The following is a 27650-nucleotide window of genomic DNA, read 5'->3' as shown; positions in this document are numbered from 1 at the left end:
CTTCTTTATTGAAATATATACTGCAATCTAAACCGCAAGATTTGAAGAACAGGAAGAATATTATGAATAATATATACCAATGTCATATATAAAGATATAATCTTATGGATATTTATATATCCATAGGATTATATAAATGCAGTTTTAGCACAAATACGGCTAGAGTACGACGGTTCTGGTTATTAAATGTAAGGCAACAAAGCATTAATTGTGTTCCTTTTCCTTACTCACATCGTACGTAAGGAAATGGTACCAATCCACTTTCTGGCTCGGAGGATGCATTACACACAAACAGTTCATTCTTCTCACTCTCATTTCGCACTGGAACTCCCGAATCAATCGACATGATCGGTCTTCGATTATTTCTTGAACAATTTCTGGCTCTATAACAATACTGTCGTCAGAAAGTTCTACAAATGTTTTCCTGCTCAAGCGAACGTCAGAACAAAAATTATAGGAAGTTTTAATGAATCCAAGCTTGTCATTGTTCGAGAAACAGTGAATAAGTCACGTTACATTTTCAAGTTACATTTCGTCAGAATTACACCGAGATCCCGGGGATACGAAGGTAGCGAGTTACATAGGTTCTCTCTGATGAAGTTGGTAAATTGAAGTAAGAATTCAGCAACGTGATCACGACAGAGACGAAAATCAAGATGCCGTCGAGGCAAACTGTTTGAGTACATGTGACGTTATATTATTCCTACATTGTAGTACCCTTGAGTAGGATAAGCAAAGTAGTGACGAACACGGATCATTTTAATTTCACGTGAAAACCGGTTCGCCAGTGGTAACGTATCGCGACAATGCCATTGACTCTGGTAGGTTCTTTCCGATCGCACGTCATATTTCGACTGTTTCGTGTGAAGACACACAGCTTGGGAAAGGAAAGTACAATCGTTCCAGCCTTCCGGCTTTGTTTCATAGTTATTGATTAACTATGAAACGAGCTGGAAATTCGAACGCTCGTGTCACTCCGGTCATTATTGTTTTAAAAACTATGCACCGATCAGAGACAATTTATGGCACTGTGTCTATCAGAAATGCCCGTTCGTAACATTTTGCGACCATACCCAAGCGTACCATCACAATTTTCCATCGTAACTACAAACATATGTATTCTGTTATACCACACGTAACACGCCTGTCCATGCGCAAGAACCTATCCGCAGATCTTCTCGAGTACGTATGTATCGTATTTCTCGATACAGTGTATATGAGTGCAAAGTGAAAGAAATGAAGTGTGCTGTATGCATATAGGAGAAATAAGCAGATATATATAGCATATAAACTGCAAATTTCTTACACGTGGCGGGTAATTAGCGCCGTCTAGAGTCTGAAAACAAGGATTCGTAATGGGACCCCCGTGGTGTTTATGAACGAGAGTCAAACGTCTCGAAATTATTAAAATCAGCCAACGACAGTGTTCGGGTCGATTTTTAACGTCAGAGATACTCAAACTATCATTTTCGCAGCTATAAGATTGCCGGTGTTTGTAGAAATCCCAGCAGTAATCGACAGTTTCTCTAGATATATTTTCGAAACAATTTTACACAGATTCAATTAGAGACATAGCTGTTTTCTATTCCCATGCCAAGTTTAATTGTACGCAGAGTCCTGCGACCAGCATCGAAAGGGCCGCTGTCGAAAACGCTGTTGGTGCAGCACGTAAGTTTCGTTTTGCAGTAGCAGTTATCCGGCAGTAGTCCTAGTATCATCCGAGCCGCATGATTCCACGTACAGTTAAAGAACTAATCGCGTGGTAGAGCGAGTTGTCTAGCGAGTTTCGCGTAATCGAAAGTATATGCAGAACAACTGTCGAAAGTTTGACGCACGGAAAATCATTGTAAATACAGCCGTTCATTACATTTAGTAGTCGATAATTGACAGACAAGATAGCCATTTAAACACACGTGGGGTCACAAAAGACTCGGAGGAGGAAATCTAGGGTTAACGAACAGTATTTGCGAGAACGACGATGTCTATGTCTGTTATCGCGGAAATTATAAGACGGCGTTTAGCTCGCCATCGTATCATTTTTTTCGCGACTACAGTGACTTTTTTCGAACCCGTTAATTTTTTGGAAGAAAAGCAACAAACTCGTTCGTCATTGTCGACCCGTTAAACGTTTCAATATTGCGCCGGCTAGAAATAGCAAATATCCTACTGACTTCAAACAGGAGAGATCCGTGCTCATACGTGGTAGCATTATTGTTAACAAAAATTTTTGCCGCGAGCACGGCTTGTTAAAAAAACTGTGATGGACTACCGTTTGATTAACGGATGAATCAGAAAATCGCTGCATTTTTTGGGAAAATATTTTTCTCTGAGCCTGAATCATCGTGTAAGATTTCAGCTTCGCGCCTGCATGATTGGTTCGACGAATATTTTATAGACATTACAATGGCACAGGATATCGAGAGAGAGACGCTCGTGTTTGGTTTTAAAAATAATCGAGAATATAACGGAATCGTGTACTGTAACGGATTTCTCATTTTCTTTCAATGTATCGTATAATGCATTCCACGCGCGCGGGGAGAGACAGTCTCAGATCGTCTGAACCCGGGTTATATAGTTCGCCCGGAATGTCCGATTTTTGAGTTACTCGATCGTATCGTGCATGTCGCGAACGAATGATACTGTGTGCGTCACGGCGCGACAAATTGACGGACAGAAAACAGTACGACGTCGGTCGCTTTCGTCACGTTTCGCGTTGTCCACAAGGCAACTCATTGTTACCAAAGCGAGACCACAAACGATCACATTTGAAGATCGACCTGCTGTTATACGCTAGACAGTGAATGGTGGTCATGCCGTTTCCTATTGCGCCGGGTATGCAACAATGTGACGCTCGTAGCACGATAAACGGTTATGAACCCTTCTCTACTATTTTGTCGATCGATTAGTTTGATTCCGCAGTACCGTGCATGTTTGAAGTTTCGAAACGTCCGTGTAAGATCAGCATTAAATATATGTAGGAACATAGTAATGTCCCAGTGTTGGGCTTCTCTAACACGAGTGTTTCTTTCGTACCTTCGTATCTTTTTGCAGAGGATGAATTACTTCAGAGAAAAGGAAAAGTCCTTCGAAAACTGTCGGCCGGAGTGAAAACAAATCGTATCGGACATAACGCGATATATGTTTGATGTTCATTTTAATCCGCCATTTCTATACGGCGGGGTCGGTGATCGGTACCATCCAGGTTTCCTTTTCTTCTTCATGGTTCACCTATACGCTGTCGCTTGCAGTGTGACGCTTAGACCGCGGCTCTACGCGGTACCAGTTACACCGAGCATTGGTTGTAATCGAAATTTTCTGAAACCAGGTCTTTGCACGCGTCAATCAATCATATCACGGCAAACGCACCAATGGAAAGCTCGTTCAACCGAATCAGTCTTAACGTAAATATTACCTAGCGCCGCTATTGCACGACATATGAAAACAATAACGATAATCGGTTTATTTATAATTTCTTTCTGACTACGATGCGTGCTCCAACGAAACGATTTATCAAAAAGATTATCTGAGAACCATCCTCGTGCCGTGTCAAGACACGCACGATTACTTTTACAACGTATGCTTGACCCGATACATTTTATGAAACAATATCTCGTAGAGGTATTTTCGTTGGATCAGCAATTGCAAAAGAAGATATAAGAACCGGTGATCTTGTGCTTGTTTTGTGATTTTGTTACTAAGTAGTTGGGACTCAAATTATTGGAGAATTTGAGTCTCTAATAAGTGTTCAGGATGATTGAGATAGCCCTTAACTTTCATTTGAAATTATGATAGCGGGCAAGCACATAGAAGAGAAGCACTATTGATATGCATGCTGCATTTGTTGATTTTGATTACGATCGATTATGCGACCTATCCGACGATGTAGCGAAGAATACGATCAATGGTACACAAAATATCTGAAGAACATGGAGCCACGGAGAAGTTATATCGATCGCGACTTGACATCGGATCGAAATCGTTTCCTGACATCCTATCCTGTGAATGGTCCGCGTAATTTTCTAGCAGAATTTTGCCTTTTCTGTTCGTGGTCGCGTAATTTTCATCTATGCATGTATCTATGCGTTTCGCACCATCATCTTCCTTTCCGTCGAAAAAACAGTATCGCGAAAAATTCTTTTCCGCAGCACCCGCAATCGTAGTATGAATTCTCTTATTTCTCCAGCTTAGACAACGCTGCAGCTGTTTGAATAAAGCTGCGCGTCGATTGTCTGCCACGAAAAGTGTTTATTTATCGTTGCGTTGTTCGGTTAGTCGAATGATTTAGGACATCTAGTTCGGGCAAATTTCCGCGATAAAAATTGCATCCGAAAGGACCTTCCAGGTTTACAAATTCATAGTGCGAACTCATTAAAGATGATCGTTGTTCCAAAACTCTGGGCTCGTTGAATTCGCAACTACGGTCATGATTCCGTTCAGTTTGGGAAATAAATCCAAATGTGACGGTGATAAAATCATCCGATCTTTCCTTTAAGTTAACTTCTGTGCAAGGTAAGATATATCGTTGCAGCTCCCAATACAGACAGACGACATTGTGGCGTGGGGTACGAAAATCGGCGGGCGAAAATTTTACGTATCGAATACGCCGATAACTTTTTCTACAGTTGTCGTCGTTTGATGAGATATCATTGCTTCCAAAATTATACGTTGCAGAATGAAATTTCAAAGCGTTACGTATCGCGAAAGCGAAGAGGTTACAATTGGAACAAACATTAAAAGGAAGTAGCATTTTGCGCTAGCGTTTTTTTGATGGTGAATAGATTTTTCGAAGGTCTCGACGTTCGTAATTTGTGCGATTTGGTGATGCGTTTTCAAAATTCAAGTAGAACTTTTAACGTCGGAGTTCTTGCATCAGTCGTATTAGCATGTCCTTTATTCTGGGCTTCCCAGAGTCTGTGCCGGCTACCTAATCGCTGCAAATACGAGTCGTGCGCAACATCAAAGATGATATATTCGCTCAGTTCTCACGAGAACATTCTAAACTTGACAGAAGCCGACACGTCTTACTAGTCAATGTTTGCTGTCAATTTACGCGATCTGTATCATAAGTACGGGACGAAAGAAACGTTCTTTACCGAACAGTCCTAGCAACTTCCGATCGATGTTTTCATTTTTCGTGCAGACGAGATTTTTATTTTTCGTGATCGAGTGATTTCGCTCCTTTTTTGCCTTCTTCATTGCGACATTGTATTACTTAACCCTTTGCAAATGTTCTTCCGTTTCAGCTAGCGGTACGTTCCGCGTCCAGTGCGTGAGTCGGAAAGCGGGCTTTGTGGCCACGTTATCATAGAAATCTTCCTGTTGCGTGCGCTTGCCAGTATGATTTTCCTCCTGGTTGGCCTATCCTCAGGGATCTCCGTGCAAAAAACAAAAATAATTGTTTATTAATTGAAATTGAAATTGAAGTTGAAGTTGAAGTTGAAATTGAAATCGAAGTTGAAGTTGAAGTTGAAATTGAAATCGAAGTTGACATCGAAATTGACATCGAAGTTGAAATCGAAGTCGAAATTGAAATCGAAGTTGAAGTCGAAGTCGAAGTCGAAGTCGAAATCGAAATCGAAATTGAAATCGAAATTGATATCGAAATTAAAATCGAAATTGAAATTGAAATTGAAATTGAAATTGAAATCGAAATCGAAATCGAAATTGAAATCGAAATTGAAATCGAAATTGAAATTGAAATTGAAATTGAAATTGAAATCGAAATTGAAATCGAAATTGATATCGAAATTGAAATCGAAATTGAAATCGGAATTGAAATTGAAATTGAAATTGAAATCGAAATTGAAATCGAAATTGAAATCGAAATCGAAATCGAAATTGAAATCGAAATTGAAATCGAAATTGAAATCGAAATTGAAATCGAAATTGAAATCGAAATTGAAGTCGAAGTCGAAGTCGAAATCGAAATTGAAATCGAAATTGACATCGAAGTCGAAATCGAAATCGAAATTGAAATCGAAGTTGAAGTCGAAGTCGAAGTCGAAGTCGAAGTCGAAATCGAAATTGAAATCGAAATTGAAATTGAAATTGAAATCGAAATTGAAATCGAAATCGAAATCGAAATTGAAATCGAAATTGAAATCGAAATTGAAATTGAAATTGAAATTGAAATCGAAATTGAAATCGAAATTGAAATTGAAATTGAAATCGAAATTGAAATCGAAATTGAAATAGAAATTGAAATAGAAATTGAAATTGAAATTGAAATTGAAATCGAAATTGAAATCGAAATTGAAATCGAAATTGAAATCGAAATTGAAATCGAAATTGAAATTGAAATTGAAATCGAAATCGAAATTGAAATCGAAATCGAAATTGAAATTGAAATCGAACTTGAACTTGTGAAATCGAACTTGGACTTGAACTTGAAATTGAACTTAAAATTGAACTTGAACTTGAAATTATCAATTATCAATTAAATCATTAATGATTAATTATCAATTAAAATGATGAACAATTCGAGTTAAAGAACTATAAATTTGATGAAAATATTTACCTTTCGGCAGAGTTATTTAGTTGAAACCGACGTCGCAGTGCATCTCAACTTTTCTGTCTTTGTTAGTTTTGCATTAGCCTGCTTTTCGCTTCATTTTCGTTGAAGTTGAACAGACCGCTATCTTTACATCGTCGATATTTCACCGGTGATATGGGCTTGTTCGTTTTCGCTTCTCTTTCTGTAACATATTTCCTTTTTCAGCCTGGATAATTCCTTTGGAAACACACGCGGCGGGCGCGCCGTTCGTACTCACCGTAATCGTTGCTGGTGCCCGCCTCGAATTTATATATCTTCAGGCCTTCGTGCTTGCATAATTAGATTGACATTATTTTCGATACCACTCTCGACAAGTTCGCGCCGAAAGCTGTTCGCGTATTCCTGGTCTTTTAGCTCACGCTATAGCCCTGCAATAGGGCTATATATATATCTTCTTATGCCAGTTTCATTATCGCGTCTATCTTGCTTTGGTTGTTTCCGAAACGAAATCGAATCGTTTCTTACGTATTGATACATACATACTCTTAATACTAACGGTGTAACTGATACTAATACTAATAAATATGAATTATATCAATGACAAATGAAACAGTATTTCTGATGATTACAATAAAAGTTATAACGGTAGTAACAATAATCGTGATAACAATATTGATGGTCTCTCGAATTAGCTACAAGAAGCTAATCGCATTGCAGACAGTAATGCTTCTTGAGCTCGTTTACCATATCTATTCCTCTAGTAATAAGATAAAAGTGGACCGCAGAAATTAGGTCTCCTAACGTAAGGTTTTTAATTCTCTGAAATTTTCCCCTGGACTTTCACAAAAGGGGGAATTGCGATAATGGCAATGTTTTCAATGAAAGCCTCGCACAGATTAAGAGAAAAATTCCGAAAAGGAGTACCAGTAAAGTAGTCGAAAGGATTTTTAAAACGCAGTAGAATCCCGTTTAATGCGGAGTCTGTCTGTCGGAGTTGCGGCGACATTCTCGGCACAATGAACATCAGTTGCAACGAACAAATCAATCTAGTCGCCGTTTTGTTATCATGGAATTTGACTTAAGAGCACGGTCGTCGATAGCATATGAATGATAAGGTTGGTTTTCTGGCTTGTGGATTGGATTGTTCCAGCAGATTTACTTTACAGGCGAACCAGGTGGCAAATGTTAAAGAAACGGGACTCTACTGCGATACAGGCGTCAGCTGTGCATAATCTTTGATTACATGTCCATTTGATCAGTCACTAACATGTTTAGTGCCGCGCCCTCCATATTTGTTGGAACACTAATTTGTTTCGTCAACGTTTAAAAGTAATTGTTATCGATGCAGATGGAATGAAACGAAACATTATTAGAACATTTGTAACGGTGGAAGCATGAAGTACAATCAACGATGGTAAATAATAATTTGTCGTTTCCATCTCCATTATAGGATCACTTCGATTTTGTGGGGAACTTTCCGAGAAATGTGACCTTGCGTTTAACTCGTTAAAATCGAGCAGGTCTAGAAAGTAAATTACGTTGGTTGGTAATGCTTAGTCGACATAATAATACACGTCATCCATCTAGAATGCGGCTTAGATCGCCTTTAGGCAACATTGACTCTCTGCAACGAGCTTATTATTTTGTTGTTAGCGGTTTTATATTAGATAAATCGGAATCGCTTAGTGGTAAACAGGCTAAAATCATAATTTTACATGCAAGTAATATCGTTAATTTAATCACATTTTCTCGTTTTTCTTCGCCATTGTTCATCGTAAAGTACTCTCAACTGACTCTCGTGCGATTTTTCATAAAATTTGGCACGGTCAATAACTATTGTACAAACATTTCGCTTCTCATCACAGGGTCATAAGTTCAACTCGCGAATGCGGAATGAGCCATTGATAAAGATTGCCCATCATGTTACGGGTAAAAACGCGTAATTGTTATCGTTCGGTTTTAGAAGATCACCTCTTTGGTTTGTCGATCGCGACAGGAGCATTTTCGCTAATGGATTATCTTCATTATCGAATCGTTTCCGCGTCTGTATACCATGTTCTTAGATACCTGCACCATGATAGGAGAACGTGAACGCTGTAGCTACGTTGTTTCAATAGAAAACATACCATTCGATCAGTCAGTAGTTGGATAAAAATAAGAGTATCGGTAACAGTGACGGTTTTCGGCGGTCCCGATAACAGGCAGCACAACGAGACGGCGTATAAAACCCATCGCCGTGTCATATTTTTTACGCACTCCAATTTTCATACGACGCATTCTGGTCTAGTGGCTCTCTATCTCCCAAAGAAACAACTTTTTTACGCTTGTATCGTGTTAACATCTGCTTGAATGTTCAGATATTGGTGACCGGAGAATAGAGCGCCGTTATTTACATGAACAAACGGAGCGAAGAGCGTAACTTTCGTCGTTTGAAATCATCATCGAAGAAACCGGTATGTTTAAGAACGGCGACGGGATAACGATCGCCCTGGCAAGGAACAAGAAAAAACTGTTCGCAACTGACAGAACATTTATTTTACACGCGATATGACTAAAAAAAGTTGAATAATTAAGCAATCGAGCATCTACCGAATCTCTCACGCGTTCCAAGGTAGATTGGATATTTCGGATACCAGGTCGTGGCAAAGAACGAATTTCAAAACCGTTCTAAGGTCTGCGACCGATGAGGGGAGCATTTCTTTCACGTGCCAGATCGCGGCAAGAAGTGATTAATTAAACAAGCAAATATTTCTCGATGTTCGGTACCAAATCTTCTTCGTGATTGAGCGAGCACTGGAACCGCGTTCTCAGCGTTCGAAAATCGTGGAAATTTCCGGTTTGGTGTGCTTCTGCTCTAAGGACGCTCATAGGTGGTCCAAAATCCCTCGAATCGATCGCGCGAAACGCCCGATTGTCTAGTTTTTCGATCGTATTATATTTTAGTCATCATTGTGGGCAGCTAATAGATGTCGGAACGAAGTAACACTCGGAGCGCTTTCGTGACGTTTCGCGTTGTCAAAGCCGGATATATCGTTGCATCGTTTGCCCGAAGATCGAACCAATGATAGTCTCTGAATTCTGCTGTAAAAATCAGACGTCGAACGAAACATGTTCATCGGCGGTCATCCAGTACCGAGACACTCGCTTTATCTCTATTTTATTTCTTTTATTGTAATACTCAATTCTTCTTCCACTGTCCTTTATAAAAGGTACGCCGGAATTCATTCGGGCGTAGAAGATCCAAGTGTAACAGCCTGTCCAATCCCTCGCGACATCAGATCGCGCATAGAAATGAACGTGTTGAGAAGGGGAAGCACATTTGTCCACGCTCCGCGGCTCGTTTATAGAATTACCGATTGTTCGGTAATAGTGAAATGAGACACGGAGTTTGTCTATCGCACCTCCCCTTATGCGTAACCGTTCATTTCCACGTACTATCTGGCGGCGAATTAATTATTTTCGAGCAGCAGGAAAAATGTTCAGGACGCGAACGTTTTCGCGTCTGTATTCGCTACTTTTCACTGAACGGTGGACTATGACCTACGCTGTACTAGACTCGATAAAACGAACCGAATCAGAGAATCGTTGATACATTAATGCCCCCTATTGACCACATTTTGAGCGACAATGCAAAACATACGATCCCGATTAATCTATCCAATATTCATATTTCGACGAGTATATGCCACCAACTTATCCATATCACGTCGATCCGCGATTATCATCAAAGTCATGCAATGATAAGGCTTTCGAGATATTCCGCCAGGATATCTGAACGTTCGTAACGATTGTGCTGAACAGTCACTTAAAATCTCATTTGTCGAATGGTCAGAACATTTCTGTAATTAACGCCAGCTTCACCGGCCAACCTCTCACTTTCCGAAGAATTTTGCCACGGTACGGTCAAGCTTATTTTATTTAGGTGCCAAAAGTGCCAATGACTTGAATAGTTAGAACGTTCCAGGTCATTTTCCTGGTCATGATGAAACGAAAGATATCCGCGCAAGCTATGGCCCAACGAGAGATCTGCACAAGCTACGGCGCAGTGACGTTGGTCGCATTAGGGAAGGCAAGACTTATTAAAACGCCGGTGAGAATTCATTATTCGCTGAACGACAGTTCAAGTGGAATTCTGGCCGTGTAATGCAGCGGTCGACTATGCTGCTTCCTCGTTTTACATTTCACGCGTCAGTTCGACTTCGACGTCCATTAATACCATCTCGAGACACACTCTTTTTCGAACGAACCAGTGCTTTTACCAAGTTGTTCACCCTCACCAAACAACCACTTTGTCCTGCATCTTTTCCTGCCAGAACGCGAACTGCATATTTCGAGCAGTTTTCAACGAAAAATCCATTCTGCCTTTCTCGAAAATTGCGACGGTCAAGGGGAAAATGATAACGTCGCCATAATTACCGCAATACGATCAGCGGTTCCTTGAATTTTTTAATGGTTCGTTTGTTTCCGCGTTCTATGCAAGAAAGACTTCACATTTTATTTCATCTAGCCTGCCTTTCATTGAAGTTGTCTTCCATTGGAACGTGTCTTATCCTATCTACTTCCTGTTCGATTAGTCATTTCGCATCTAGTGTATCAGGTTCTCGCCTCATCGTCCCCACGATATCGAGTACGAGTAACAACAATTTCGAAAAGTACCGGAAACAGTCTTCAGACAAGAGACAAAGCTGTCAAGCGTGATTTCCAAATTCCGTCGGAATTTCGGGGCTAGTTTCCAATCGTGAAACATTACGTTCGCTGGACTCTACGCTTACGTACTGCACGACTTTCTTCGCTTGCACATTCTTGTTAATAACTTGAACGGGATATTTGGATTTCATGCTCTCGTTATGGCTTCCGAAGATTCACGTATGCGACATATGTAGACCTCTACGTCTGTTCTCCCGAATCGATGTTAATCGATTTCTTTCATTTCAGATCATTCCATATGATAGCCTGTAACCCGTCACGGTTTTATCTCTGCAACAGGCCCGTACTCCTCGAGTCTGGAGTCTACCGTTCGCGGAAAAGAGCCCGCGATAATTTGATACAACGTCGTGACAGACGTTCGCAAGATTCCAAGCCTCGGCGATTACAACCAACGTCGACGGTAAGGAGCCATAAGAACTGGCACCGAGCCTGATGTCCTCACATGATTGACTAGTTCGCTGTAATGGATGAAATAGTTCCGCAACAAATATGGTCGCCGGTAGTGCAAACGGTGCAACGGGGATTATCAAGACAAATAAGTAAAGTGAGGACGGAGTAAAGATAGAACGAAACAGTTGATCGCCGAGGGCTTTTCTGTGTAATCTTTGTCGAAGTTCTGAAATAACAGGCGACTTCGGCAACATTATTAAATGTGTGTACATAACGCGTACATTGTCAAATGAGAATTAAAAGGTTCAAGCTACGATTGATACACTGCGAGTTACAATTGAGAGATGTACTCCGAGTCGGTATAAATTCGCCGATACACAGATCAACTGTACTGTAACAGGCCGAAGCAAAAAAGGATTCAAGACATGAAGCTGTGACACTGACACCTATATGCTAGGATACAACTCACCTAATGGGACCATGCATATAACTGATAACAATATAGCTACCATATGATGAAGTAGACCGCCAAATGCCCTGCCCGTATATATACTATGTCTGCCATCGCACCAGTGATATCAGTTTGTTATAAACGCGAGGACTGCATTATGTCAACAGCATAGACATTTTAATCCAAGCATGGCATTCTGTTGACGGCGATCCTCATCAGAGATACCGTCTAATCAGTTCGGGACCATTGCGGTGCCTATGCTATAAGTACTGTGTCCTAATGCTGATGTCTTCCGATATCTGTGCAATTGTCTGGTATCCCGAAATCGCTGTAGCAATAGAATCATAGTGCTACAAAGCAGCGATGTAATCATCCACAATTCGACTTCAGAAACAGGAGCCAGTGATCAATCCTTAAACATAGTACCCGATGGAAAATATTGTGCGTGGCAAGCAATTTCCCAAGCCACTATATTACACACGTTATCAAAATCAACGATAGATGATATCGGTGTGATCGATACACCTCAGAAATTTAGCATTTTTGGAGATCTAACGAACTTGTCGCCAATGACAATTGTCGTAATGCCATCTAACATCGTGGTGTTGTCCGCGTACTGGTTTGCAGACGGAAGCGCAGGGTTATTTCCTCTGCTCGATACATCAAGTTGGAAAACGTTATTTCGAGGCGAATCGCACCAGCGTTCTCAGACAGCCCTAATCTGTCCTCGTTATCCTCTGTGCTAAAACACATCGTTGCATAGATCGGAGTTTGAATTGTTGCTTGTTGAAGTATTTGATTGACCCCTAAATGTTGATAATGAGCATAATATCGCATTTATTCTCTCATACGAAGACTGAGATTCACTAATATATATATATATATACAGATTATGTTCATGCAACGTGATTATATTCCAAGGTCATTGCCATCGCCTTGGTCCTTTTGGTCGCAGGAGATACAACACATGCCAAGTCTAAGTCCTCGCAATGCTGCTGTATCCTTAGTCAGATGACTCGTGTACCTGCTGCTGAATTACCGATTCCGAAACGCTGAACGTTAAACAATGTTAAGCGGAAGGCGAAGTTATTAAAAATATTCTGCAAAGCTTTCCACTCATCCATGTTTACAAACGGAAGACATGTGAGAAGATAAGAAGTTGAGGCCGTTATTGCCTTATAAACATACAAGTATACAAGCAGGTATATAACGAGGTATATACACGGTGATACAACCGGGTTATGTAGCGAGATATAGATTATGGAGGTTCAAAAGAAAAATCTAAATAATTTGTGGAGATAGTTATGAGTCCGGTTGCATTAAGCTCGTATAACGGCTCGACTGCGTTTTCGATCAGCCGATGAGTGTGTGTCTGATCATGTTCAGCTCGTTTCGGAATACTCAACGGTAACATACGAAACGCGGTACATACGCCACAGATAAAACGTCAAGACCATATGTTGAAACAGCAGCATCGAGGTTAGAGTCAAGACATAAAATTAAAATGTATCCCAAGCTATACCAAAAATAATAGAATATAGTCAAGTGTACATAACGATATATTTCATCGTCGTATGAAAGCTATATAACTGAGTATAAGACCACGTTAAACTCAGTGGTACGTAATAATGTCCCAAAATAAATCGCTGGACGTAAATGATAAAAGATTGTTCGATTTACGATTTTCTTTTAGCTCGACTGTTGTGCTGAAAGTATGCTTCTTACAAATGAGCACGCACGTATAATTGCGTTTTAATGTGTTTCGGGGCACTGCGTAAGTGACGAACGTATGCCGGTATGCAATGTGCGACGGATGTCATCGAACGACGTCGACCATCTGCACATCATACAATGTCTTGTCTTCGTCTGTCCGTCAGCATTGTGCGCTTCGTCTAGCCCAGTTAAATATTTCTGTTCCTTCAGAACAATGAAAGCTCAGTCGCGTTGTCCATCGACTCGAAGAGAAAAACGGACCAGTTCGAAAAGCCGATTCCGCGACTCGACCTACGTGAGCCTATCACTTAGCACATATAAAAAACGAGTCGCGATTTCTGATCTTGTGAAAGGGCTTTTCAAGGTTTCATATCTTCCTATTGGACTTCGATTCGTAAGTTCTAACATAGACGGTGGCAGAAGTGCGTCTATGTTACCCGAAACAATACGAGATACTGAGATTTCTCTCATCGATAGAGTTTCCTCTTTACTTCGAGATGTTTGGTTGAGATCGCGACGGCATTCTGTTCAATTGCACAATCATTTGATTTCCTGGAGTGTCACGATATCGCTAAGGGATCGTTACCTCGTGTTTTCGTAGGTAGGACATGCAACCGAAGCGCGGGTCATTTACGATCTATTTCTGCGTGCCCGGTGTTCGAGCACGTGGAGACTTATAGGTCTGCTGGTTTTTGGACACATTCTGCGTTTTTGGTCAACAAGCAGTTCAGAAAAATCGTAGCTCACCCTACTTAATGAGACTCGCGGTGTATTCTAAGGTGTTGCTATCCGTTGCTCATCTAACATTTACCCTCATTATCTCCGGCTCTTAAAATCCGGATAATATTATGATTACGAATCACGCGGGGTCAGAAGTTGTCATTTATTATGCAGTCTCTACTTCCATCTTTATTTGCTGCTGCGCGTATTTTAATTGTACGGTTACCTGGCACAGTTTGGATTCATGTGCAGATTATTAGGACGGTTTGTGTGCGGATAGGCAAGAGACGCTTAGGCGCAGAGATATGCATGACGGAGTTTGTGCGGATAGACAAACCAACTTTGAGTATTTGAACATTAGATCTTTCTTGGAGAGCTTCAGTATGATTTAACATATACGAACGACCAGAATATGTCGAAATCATGAGCATATTGGTATTTATCAAATCTAAATTTTCTCCCGTAGGATCCGTATTAATAATGCTGGGAGCAATCATAAGTCATTTTTGATTCGACGCATACACCACAAAACTGGCGATAATCTATTTTCGTCACATCTGTATGATGCTATTAACACTACAATATTATTATCCATCTGATTTCGTTTTAATCTTATTACATTCAATTGCCCAATGATTGCACAGTCATCGCGAGAGACGACAACGTCGCGGGCAACATTCGCGTAATATTCTCTCGAGGAACTGGTTGATTATTGATTATTAGCGTGCATGGTACGACCAAACTTATCGTCGCGATGCTTTTGAGTTTTCCAGTAATATTATAATTGTACGCCCTTGTATTACTCAGCACATGCCTCACGGCATTTAGGAAGCGTGACTCAAAGAGCAGGTCCATATATTTGTGAACGAAACAAGAAATACTCGAGAAAAGATGTTCCGAAGTTTGTAGCGTTGGTTTGCAATTACTTTGACGAACGGTTACACGAATTCCTCGGTAAAAAGACTCGGGAAAGATTATCGAGTACATAAGAGCCTGTCACTCGATTGTCCACTGCAAAAAATAATTATGCAACAATAGTTAGTACATCGCCAAAGAACGAATGCCGTTAGCACGTCACCGAAGAACGCATTCGTCCGGGACACGAGTTAATACGTAATAAATGGGAGAAAGATAAAAATTATGAAAACAATCTTCGCTGAAACGTTTTAGGGGACCAATTGCAGTATACTGAACGTTGTATACAGCTGGCCATTGTAGTAGAAGATTGGTCGTATATCCTGGACGTAGGAAGTGGTTTTATTCGAGTCATCGTTCTGTGAGTCCACCTCCTAATAAGGGGGAGGATTGGTCTTTACTATTCTTTGACGAGCCTTGGTACGCTGATAGCGCTGGCAAAGCTGATTCCAACAGTACCTAGTTTTGGCGGCAGTCGCCTTGCAATTTTCGAGATAATCGATCCAGAAAGATTTTAAGCATGGGTCCCAAAGAACATCGAACGTCACGCAACCGGAGATAACGCGGCAGGGAAATGGGGGATGCTGCCTCGCGTACTTCGATCAGCCATACTGTGGCACGATTCCATTTGGCCTTCTGTCGGCAATCTTCGCGTTGATTATCCGAGAAACACTACAAGCCGTTCGCCACCAAAACCGGGCAGCTTTACCAGCTCCACCACCGTATCGGATCTCATCGGAAATGTGACTCTAGCTCTAGAAATATCACTCTATGAACTCTTTGCCTCCTTCACAGGATGACTTTATCGGAACGTTTCGAGAAAACCGAGGAGTTCGTTCTTAAGAAATGCTCTTACTAGAGTACAATTTCCCGATCCGAGGCTACCTACGGCTAACACTCTACCACTTACTTCGGATCCTCTAACCGTTTCTTATTGCGTTCTTGAAAAAATATTTTCGAACCGTTTCGGTATCATCGCACCGAATCACACCAGTGCTATAAATGGAATTAAGCGAGCCACTCGATAACTCCCCGACAAAACAGTTAGTATCAAGAAATACCCCATAACAATCGGTCATCGAATTTCCGAATGCCAAACGCATTTGCCACTCGGTTAACGTACGTTTTCCTCGGGCCGTGAGCTTTCTTTCCCTCCTAAGGTGTTGGTTTAATGTCAGTTTCCTGTGTTAGAAGAAGTGCGAACGGGCAACATCAAGTCGCTCCATGTTATAAGTCTCATCGGACTTCGTGTTAGAAATTTCGAATTCGATGGCAGTAAAATGTGACCCACAAGTGGCCGATCCTTATGACTCTTCCAGATCAGCCACAAATATCACACGTAGTTCGATTGTCAAGAATAACATTGATACGTTAAAACGTGATAATCCGATACGTTGCAATCTCGATTATGTTCTCCCTCTTACGTCTGTACACGGTAAGGCCGCATATATCGCAGCTGTATGTATTCGTTCAGCTAAGCCGGGCGCCTCTGTGATTAACACGTCGTATAGTTTATTACCAGGCTGTTCTTTCCCAATTTGCTTACATTTAAATGGCTCGCTAAAAGACCGTTGGATGTTGTGAGTACACCAGCAAAATGGACATCCACATTTCGAAACATCATAAAGACTTATGACCGTGGCTGGTAACGAGTTCTACTATGTACCCTTAAGGCTACATATTTTCTACTTGCTCGGTTTCATGGCGGCTTAACGCATGAATAGACATCAAAGAACAATTTTGACATGTTAACAGTTATATTTTTTTTGCTCAAGGAAAAATAAATAGGGGGACAATTTAGAGTTCACGCAAATAGATGTTTCTTTACCATATTTCTCTTCTGGTTAAGTTCGCTCGTTAATTCATGTTTTGCAATTGCGCATGAATTCGACTGTGGAAAATTTATTCAATTGGATAACAAAGAAATGCCATCTGTTAATATTTGTGATAGTATATTTAATATATTTATGTACTATATGATATTATATATATAACGTTAATAATATTAATATTACGTATATACTATTATTAATGTTAATATTATATATATACAAATAACATATAAATATATGCATAATAGATTTGCAATAAAGTCATTGATCATGTTTGACAGCTCCGATGAGAAGGTAGAAAACGACATTCGCGTACAGACTGTAAAGAAAACCTATAACGCTTCACATCAACAATCCCCCATTATTAAAATTGTCACATTCGGTGCCATTTATTATTATGATCACCGGTGTGAATTTTATAGAGTTTCATAAAATTCCAACTTGCAACAAAACATCGTGTTTTTTCCAAGCTTCCACAGTTTGTGGTCATTACGCTAGCATCATTTATCAAGCTCGTAACCTTCTGAACGATCAAATTCCTGATATTAAACATTTGTATCGAACTAATATTGATGTAAAAACGTGTATGATTAAGGACAACATTAGCAAGTAAATCCGTATTGTTTGGGTACTTAGTATTTATTATATAGCATTGTAATAGTATCATTGTTCGCTGTGGAATGCGATTCTCCGGACTATGTTTTCTCCTAGATGCTGCCTACACATACTGCATGCGCAGGTGTTTGTGCAATAATTTGAAGTGCAGGATGTGAAGGGCTGATACACGGATATCACGATGGGTCGGCATACTGGATTTTAATTTAGGATGTTAATGGAATGTCGGACTAGAATATGTTCTGGGTTTTCATTGTGTTAACATGTCGCGAAGGAATTTTGAAACTGATGTATCCAAATGTGTTCGAGTCCCTTCATTTCGCAAGAGGGTATGCGAGTCCATTTAGTCGACAGATGTGAGCAAATAAAGAAGATCGTCTGATAATTCTTAAAAATATCGATGATCGACGACGAAACGATAAATTCTAACGTTTTTGTGCTTCTCCGGGCTAGCGGAGACAATTACCATAAAATTATTACCATATTACAATGTACCATAAAATTATTGAAATGAATATTAAAAGGACGTAGTTCGACGAATTGGCCTGGTTGGTTTCAGCAAAGTGGGACTCTCTGGACTGTCTCTTTATTCTTGGCATTTGCAAAATGGAAAGGACAAAAATAACGACTGTGCACGTTGATCGCCATTTGTTGACGATTCACTCGAAAATAATTAATTTACTTAACGGCGTGAGGTGGAGGTTAACATAATTAGAAGACTCGTAATTAGAAGACGAAGACAAGTCGTGTCTGCAGTAAAAATATTGGAGATATATATTTTTGTCATATATTTTTTAAGTTAGGTTCACCTATATCGAGTAATAGATGTATTAACAAGATCATCGGTAGTGTCGAACATTTCTCTTTCACGAGAATGATTTACGAGGGCGTCACGCTTCACTACTCTTAGCGAATGGTTCACAATACTTTCATATCAATTGCGAGAAAATTTCAGGATTGATAATGAACGTTCCTCGAGCAAACTCAGTATCAGATGTTGAAGTAGAACTAATCTTCACGCGTACAAATATTGTGAATGGTACAAGACATGGTAAAGTGTATACCATGTAAATGGTATATACTTTAGACCGGTGGGTGTGGCACCTAAAACGGCACTTAATCGACAAAGTACACGACAGATCAAGGACCGTCCTTACCGCGAAACTGCAGTAAATTCCCCGAATTTTGTTTCATCTTTCGAACAGAAAGCGGCGATTTCGGAGTGACGGTCATGCAGCTTGGTTTATAAGAATGATCGTAGACGTCGAGTTGCATTCAGAAGAAGATAAAGAGAACATCTCTGAAATTCATTGTCGATCCGTCTTCGATAACCGGACGTAGTTTTTATAGATCCGACTATCTTTTTACGATCGATAACTCTAATCCCAAATTTGTTCATCACATTTCTTTCATCTTTATCAATGGCAGTCTTCACATGAATGCGCCGGTCTTCTTACACTTAGGATAGAAATGGTTATATCGTATTGTAAGTTGTCGGAACTTTACGATAATTTGACGATACTCTTACACCATTTACATGGTTTTTAAGATTAATGAAGAAACAAACAAATCCCTGTACAACGCATGTTGTACCGACGTAGGGTGGATTGAGGGGGGGGGGGAGGGTACCATTCTTCATAAACACATTTGTCGATCTACTTCAGTTAATTTTTCTCTTGTTACTGGTACGGGAACAACTTAGCTCTTTGAATTTGCGAACAACTGAACAATTCATCGAATAAAAAAAAATACTCCATGTAGGACTATAATAGATTTATTTAGATGGGTGGCTGGAGAAATTTAGGAATGACTGTTGTCATGACTTTGCTTTGCTTACAGTAGATACGAATTATAAGCCAGAATCTTACTTCTATTCGGGTCTTGAAATCAACGAGAGATTCATAATGATGGTACACGTCGATTCATTCGCGAAGCATCTATTTAAGAGAAGTAATGCATCTAACGGTGTCGCAGAGGCTTCAAATTACAAATTCGACCATATCTCGAATTTATTTTTCCTGTTCGTTTCGTGAGAAATGTTTCAAAAAATCGAATTCGATCGCATTACGGTTTACTTTGTATCCCTACTGCTGACGAATTAGATTAAGCGTCATCTATACGACGTTTTTATTTTCTGCAAATGTAGGACACGCTGACCACGGTTCTAGTAGAGGATGATTCTATTACGTTACCATCAATTTGGAGGGTTATTTGCGATACCGAGAAACCGTTCAGCTAAAAAGCGAAGGGATCTCACAAATGGAATTGAGATGAGAATATAATCAAGCAACCTGGATGAGAATATAATCAAGCAACTTCCCTTTGCCGTTGAATTTTCCCTGTTAATGAATCAATGCAGTCAATATTGTGCATATGCGTTGGGAGTAAGGAATGGGTTCATTATTTCAGAAACGCCTTTTAGATTTATTTGCGACAATCCAATTCTCAACAACAATTGAGTTCTAAACGTACGCAAAGATAGGCTCAGAGTTAAAGCCATAAAACACTGGCACAAGATACAACAAAGGAAACCTATGTCATTTTGCTTGGTTCAATGATATATACAATAGTAGTCACCTTAGCTGTAAAGTTAAATAGGCGCATTTAAAGGTTTCGTCGTACGAAATTCGCTGAATATAAAAAAGATCCAGATTAGCTTGACAAATAGAATCGCGATTTGGCAATCTCTCTCCGATAATAATTCATGCCATGCACCGGGTTTATGCTATTTCAAGTTCTTATCAGCCATGCTCGCGAAGGTATCTTTCGAGATATCTTGTTGCATTCGTGGTAGTAAATGGTCCCATCAAGTGTTCAATTCTTTCGGAACCGTTAAGATTGTTTGCTGTATTCTCTGCAAATTGGCCAATTCAATCGAAGTGCTACATCTGTTCGGGAAGCAAATTTTCTTGAAATGAATTGTAGGATTTTCATTATGCGCCAAGACACGTCTGTTAATTCTTATCTGCGGAATAGTGTTCAATTCTCTGGTATGTCAATCGACAAAATTATAATTCGATCCTGCTTATCATGTTCTAGAGCGTTCTGTCGTTCAGACTTGTAACAGTTTGTTTGGCCATTCTTTTACGATGTTCTTTCTTTATCGATTGATCGACTAGAGACTGCGGAGTATTCGGAACAAAAATGGTTATATCGTATACAGACGTAACAGATGGCTTTAGAGCCAGAAGGTACTGTTGTATTCTCCGCAAAATAATTTGAGTGGAAAACATCGCTAGAAGAAGTATCGGTGCAACGAATATCTTACGGAACAACAGGAGACTATTGACATACCGAAGAGAGAAACAATGTCATTTATTGGCCTTTCCATCGAGTCCATTACGACTACAATATACATTTATTTCAGTCTGCGAGATGGATATTCCCGCAAAATTTAAAAGCCCCGGCTGCAGGTGCAACTTTATGGCATAACCTCGGCATCCAACCTAGTATATTTGCTAATAGCATGCTGCTGTGATCGACAAAATCGTTTTCCTCCGTAGTAGGGTAACAAGAATGGACAGGAAGTGACCACGCAGTGGTACCTTCGAATTTGTATCGTTATGCCTTTTGCTATATTGATTCGGGGCATCAAGAAAAGAAAAGTGATGCTCGACGCGTACGCCAATTATCGTTTCAACCGTTCAGTAAACGCGAGAAAACTAAAGTACCGATTTCACATTGATCCGTTTCCTATTCGGATCTTCAAAAGTCGTCTCGAGGTGGAAGAAGTCGAATCTTCCACCGAAAAATTGATCCATCTGTCTGTATCGTCGATGTACAAAGCTGTATTAGTTTTTCATAAAATAATGCTCCTACGCTGATGGAACGTCAAGTGATCGTTCCTAATCCAATCTGTTGAGCAATATATATCTATTAGTGAGCAATATTTAATCCCTTTCAAATTGGCAACGAAGATATCTCACGCATTATACGGTTGTTTGATGCAGAACTATAACTGTCCGCAAACTTTGCAATCTGAAAAAATGGTGAACACGTCCGGACGGCGTGAATGACATTTAACAATCGTAGCGGCATGCTTTACGCCCCTTTCGCAGGGGGGCCACGATTAAGAAGATACAGATGATACAAGTACGTGCGTTGCCGGTTTCAATAGTAGAAACATTATTTAGAAAAAGTGCAGCTCGCGATACGGACAGTATATTTATTCATACGTTTGGGATTTGGGACAAACACGGATGAAAGATAATCGACGTATAATCGGTAAGCAGCGGTTAGCCCTTTTTGTACAAAGCTAACGACTATCATTCGGTTGCGTTCCACCGGAGCCTCTGACCTTGAACCAAAGTCGATACACAAACGAAAACGCGATTATTTTGATATTATTTCTCGAAAATTGTCGCTGTGGAGGGAAAAAAGTGGCATGTGCCCAGGAAGAAGTTCGGAATCGTCCCGCTTCGATTAATTCACGGCAGTTTCCCAGACATGTCCGATAAATGACATGTCGTTCATGATATTTTCATGATTGCTATAACATTTTTGTTTGCGGTGTACGGGCGAATGCCTCTGTGAATTTGAGATCGTGATATCGTAGGAATCCTACTGGAACATTTTTTTAATGCTCCGTTGGAATGTGCGTATCCCTTGCAGAAAATAGCCGTTGTATCTAGCATCGTGTAATTCTACCATAACATCCACTATCGGCTTAAGTAAATAGCATAATTTTTTTATTCGCCGCACTAATACGATGCTTGTTTGGAAATTGCAAGAAGTGTGAAGCCATTTGCCGTTGTTAGAATTTCAGTGGTAACGGAGCTTTTACCGGTATCGAGAATAATTAATACGTCATTTTGATTTTCATTCGTTGGCGCAGCGGTTACAACGTCATTATAACGACAGACGTTTGTAAACCGAATACATCGATTTTACTCTGAGCGAGGTACGGGGATGAAATTACAGATTCAAAGTAACCGATCCGAGACTCGGTTTGTAGGAGATATAGCTCCTATGTCGAAGACGCTTAAATTCCACGAAAAGAGTCCTCTTCTATTGTACGTATCAGAATAGTAGCAATATATCAAAATTTCAATATCGTTTCCAATGTCCCTGGATAGTGGATACCAAGCGATTAAAACATCTTTGTGCAGTTACTTTTATCCTCAATTTGCGCTCAGATTCGGCACGGAAGTCGATACTTTGGGAAGAAAGAAACACGTGCGACCGAGCCTTACGGTCCAACTTTGTAGTTGTTCATGATCGATAACTATGAAAAATGAACCACAAGACTCAACGTACCCTTAGTACTCTCTTTCCCGAATTGTCGATTTTTGTGCGGAGCCTGAGCGTGAACTGGAACTAGGAATAACTGCATCCGAGTGTAGCAAAAAGAAGTTCGACTGCAACAGTTTTATCGTTGCGATTATTGTTCCTATTCTTAACGTACAAAGTGCAATTGACACAACAGGAGGTTGAGTTGGTCTGATTCGTGAATGCAACCTGTTAATAATTCAGTATGGCGTATCCTGCTGCATAGCATTTTGACGTTGTCAGAAGAATCCGAACAAACAATACATCTTCGGTAGCCATTTCATCAAGTTTTCGCGGTGTTATATGTTTTCTCTCCGCTTTTCTTTACGAACTCACAGGTAAACGATCATCCCAACGTTGCCTCTTAGTTGAAAGCAAGGAGAACGGTATGTGTCATGTAATTAATCCTTGGCCAAAATAACGTATCTAAAAGATTATTATCGTTAGTTGCTGTATAATTTGAACAAATATGCGGTAACTGTTACGAGTTCATTCACATAGCGAAACGACTAAAAAATGCGGCCGAGGTGTGCGCTATCCCAATTGCATCGTTCGGTTCAAACAATCGAAATGATTATAACGTAATCACATCACGATGATATACGCGATATGATAGTCCGTTTTCTCGCTTCTATTAACTGCGATACTTTAAGGTGTCGTTGGCCCAACAGAAGGAGCCCGGACTACTTTGCTTATTTTATCATTCTGCTCATTGAACATGAACAACCAGATACTTCCCGTTTAATTGACCAAATTTTTAGGTTCAAAATGTTTCGCTTAATCGAGTATTTTCAGAGAAAAAAGAAGAAAATGAACACTAAATTGTCCGCGTAATCGTTACCGTCTCGAAGTCTTTCAAAAGTTTCGGTCAATTTAACCGTTGGTCATTAATCTCCGTCTAGAAAATGACACGAAAGAATTACTAAAAAAGTAACTTCAGCCCGGCCGACACGGTCATTGAAGCGACGAGTTTTGTCATTGATCTCGCCTTTTTCTCACCAATGTTTCTCATCTGTGGCTGTGTTCACCACAGATGTGCTTTTACGTTCTTTGTAAATTAATGCTCGTTCTCAGCCATATACTTAATCGTCCTATACGCTCATCATAGGAGATAGTTGCCTTACTGAAAACCTCACTGCTTCACCAATCGTGTATTGGATAATCCAGTTGGTAAATATTTGATTGCAGCTTTTCGTTTCTATTCTACCCTTGGGCCAGATAACACCGAATGGGACACTCGTCGACGTCAACGCTTTGCCATGAAGTACTCTTACAGCACCGGTGTTCACGGGCAAATTAATTAGTGTGGAGTATTCTGGAGAAAACACGCGCGTATTTGGAATCTCGCGGCAGATCTGCAGTTTCATTAGACACGCGTATTCGCACACCGTGTCTGTCGAAGGAACGAATCTGAATGTATACCGAATCAATCGTGTTGCGTTCGATTGTATATCATACGCGATTGAAATTTAGAGTGATCAGATTGTACGATTAGTAACATCACTGAAATCTGCTCGTTCCGAGCGACAGAAGAAAAAGATACCGCGAAATCGCGACGATCTTTTGCCCCAATTCTCAGAGACATGCACTCGCGGGATTATCTCTGTGCAACGTAACTTGAACAATAATCGGAATTGTAAGTCTTGTGCACACCTTTGAAGATCACCTTTGACAGCGACAGGACGGTGTCCTTATGTCTTATGCGAATTTTGCGACATCATCTCGAGCGGTTCAGAAGTTTAACGGAATCCATTGTTGAATTTCTCGATGCGCGACACCCTGCTTCGTTTATTTTAAATTGCCATCGTCTTCACCGCGTGATTACTCCATTCCTCCTGCAACTTTGTCCATCCGTGAACGTTGCGTCGCGTTTCCGCCATTTCGTTCCACAAAATGGCCATCGGCCGTTATAATAATAGGTGCTAGACCTCGGTGAACTATCGAGCTGAAAATCGGCGTTTTCGTTACCGTCCGAACTCCTTCGCATTAATCATTGTTTGAGATATGATTTTCGGTTCGAAGTTATTTTCGACATCGCTTCGCAACTATACGCGTCGACGGATCATACACTGCGCGCCATTCGTGACACGATATGCAGGGTCAGTGAAGACGCCACTATACTAATCAAAATGGCTGATGTCTTAAAATGTTTTCTCATAAAATCGCAAAGCTTCTACACGATGCTGTGACGAGTTCATTTATTGGAGAACAGATGGACTGGCATGATTTGGAAAAATTCTACAAATCTTCCTTGTCACCACAATAGAACAATGCAAAATCGCTTAGGTTACAGTGGCTCTAGTGGCATTATTAAATCGACGAAAATTTTAAATTTAACGATCAGCATATCATTGGCCCCGTTATCGTTGTCCAGAAATTTTTTCAATGATGTTCCATGAAAGGATCACCGTTGATCGACAATAGTAAGATGCAAAGAGCGAAAAATCTGACAAATCTGTTGGCTCGATAATCTCGGAGTTCGAAGTAGGGAAACTTCGGATATAATAAATTCGGATAGTTCGGGTCACTATTTATTTCTCAGGATTTCCTGTTGGTATTGGTTGCAAAAATTAACCATTTTGGGAAGAGGAGAGTCTATTGCTGTATTTCTTGTTTCGATGATCATTCGGCAATTATGAAAATGAGACGCGAGTATAATCCTCTATAATCCTTTCTCGGATCGTTCAGCTTCGCATACAATCCGGCCACAAAGTGGCTGCAAATAAATCCATGTTCTCAGATTTCTTATTGTCGAGCTTCCTCACAGGACATTTAAAAAGATTTGACTTCACTTCTTTCCGCAAGCTTAACATTTGTCTACTCGACTTTTTTATCATCAGCGTTTCCCTTCGCCACGAACGTTATCACGAAATATCAACTCGTCCGTCGCCATACTTGTGGAACAAGTTCCATTTGTTCAAGATAATGCACAGCGGCTCTTTCCATTCATTGGGCATATTTTTCTGACAGGCCGCGTGTGCGACTCTTATCTAACGTTCCTACGAGATTCTTTTTACTTTTCTTTTGTCCGCACCTGCGTGATAGAGAGCGCGAGGAAGAGACTTGGATAAACTTTGCAGGATCAACGCCGAACAATGCCAAAAACAGGTTAGTCTCCTGTGCCATGGGAGACAGAACCACAATTGAACCAGATGGAAGCACGAAGTTCCACGAAACGGGTGGTAATACGTCGCGAGTCGAATACAACGATAGCTACTTTGCCCTTGGAAGATCAACTTTTCCGTCATTATGGGTTGGACAGCGCGTTTAGTGCAGATGTTTCTGGAGTTAATGCCTGAACTTGTACGGAGAGCCAGCTGTTCATCTTAGAGTCGAACTCGTTATCGAGCAAAGCACAGCTGCTAAACATTTTCGACAAATACGTGATTATCGTAGACATTTATCACGAAGTCTTGGGAAATTATGACTGTTGTCTTCTCGGTAGTTTCAGCGCCGACAAAAATTCGAGCGGAAGATCAGAAATCGGGAGTTAGACACGAGAGAGATAACAACGGTATTATTCGTGATCTGCCAACTCGCAGGGATTAATCTATCAAACTATTAGAAAGAAGTTACTACGGTCAAAATCAAATTGTCGAAAACCTCTCTCGTGGTATAATTGCGATCGTTGACAAAGCTCATTTACAACCTGCATCTGTTAAGCGAACTTCTCTACCGTCATATTTTTCTCGTTGAAAAATCGACACTGGAGAATTCTCGACTTTATATGCCATTTGTTAACGTATCCTCATCGTGTGCTAGAACACAACAAAGAGATTGGCTTTCTTCGTGTTCTGTACCGTGCGAGATTTTTCTAAAAATATCTCTCACAGAATGATTTCTGGGAACACAAAAGTAAAAAGTAGAAATGAACCGTTTCTACGAGTTCGGTCGCTTTTCGCGTGATCACTTGCTCAAGATTCGGGGACAGTTTATCGTCTTCTCTTTGAATGGTTTACTTCTTTTCATAGTTTTCCAAACCCTTACCCTTGCGACGATTCGTTTGACGGTGCTTCGATGGAATGTGCGTTTGACCTCGAGCTGCGACATCGCGCGCGTGCAGCGCATGAAGAGACGAATTGCGCTGCGGAAACGCATCTATCCAGATTTATTGTCTGTTGAACCATCCATTATCACTGAATTTCCCGCCTTCAGTCAAAGCACAACTTGCACTTATATGGCTGCTCATTCTGTAAGCATTATGTACGTTCGTGCGTGCCGAAATTAAATCAGGTTGTATCTTCTCAGCGCCTTTTCCTTATGTCTCACCGCCGCACCCAATCTGGCCAGGGTAATCCGTAATTATCGGCGTTCTAATGTGATTGCGTGCGTGTGATAGTCGGAGGAAGTGACAACTTTTTGCAACCTGACTTTACGATCCGTTTTTGCTCGTTGACTTCGCCGTTTGACTTGCAATATCGGGTTTTTGAAATTTGACTCATTGCAATTCGGCTTGCAATTCGATCATATAGTCTGACTTGACTCTGCAACTCGACAATGTAACTTGACTCTGCATCTCGACATTGTGTTTCGAGTTTGCAGTTTA

General features: G+C 40.5%; 1 protein-coding gene across 2 annotated transcripts in view; it reads left to right on the top strand.

Annotated features, from left to right (window-relative positions):
- Pka-C1 (Protein kinase, cAMP-dependent, catalytic subunit 1) overlaps positions 1-27650 on the top strand; it is a 60808-nt gene that overhangs the window by 11755 nt on the left and 21403 nt on the right. For both annotated transcript variants that reach the window (XM_033478392.2, XM_033478391.2), the window contains exon 2: positions 1-27650. This exon is cut by the window's left edge and continues 11286 nt beyond it; it is cut by the window's right edge and continues 21403 nt beyond it. The gene's annotated coding sequence lies outside the window, so the exon portion shown is untranslated.

The sequence above is a fragment of the Megalopta genalis genome, chromosome 3 (assembly GCF_051020955.1).
Source record: "Megalopta genalis isolate 19385.01 chromosome 3, iyMegGena1_principal, whole genome shotgun sequence".
NCBI classification, from domain to species: domain Eukaryota; kingdom Metazoa; phylum Arthropoda; class Insecta; order Hymenoptera; family Halictidae; genus Megalopta; species Megalopta genalis.
Note: the sequence above shows the minus strand (reverse complement) of the source record. Positions and strands in the feature narration are given on the sequence as shown.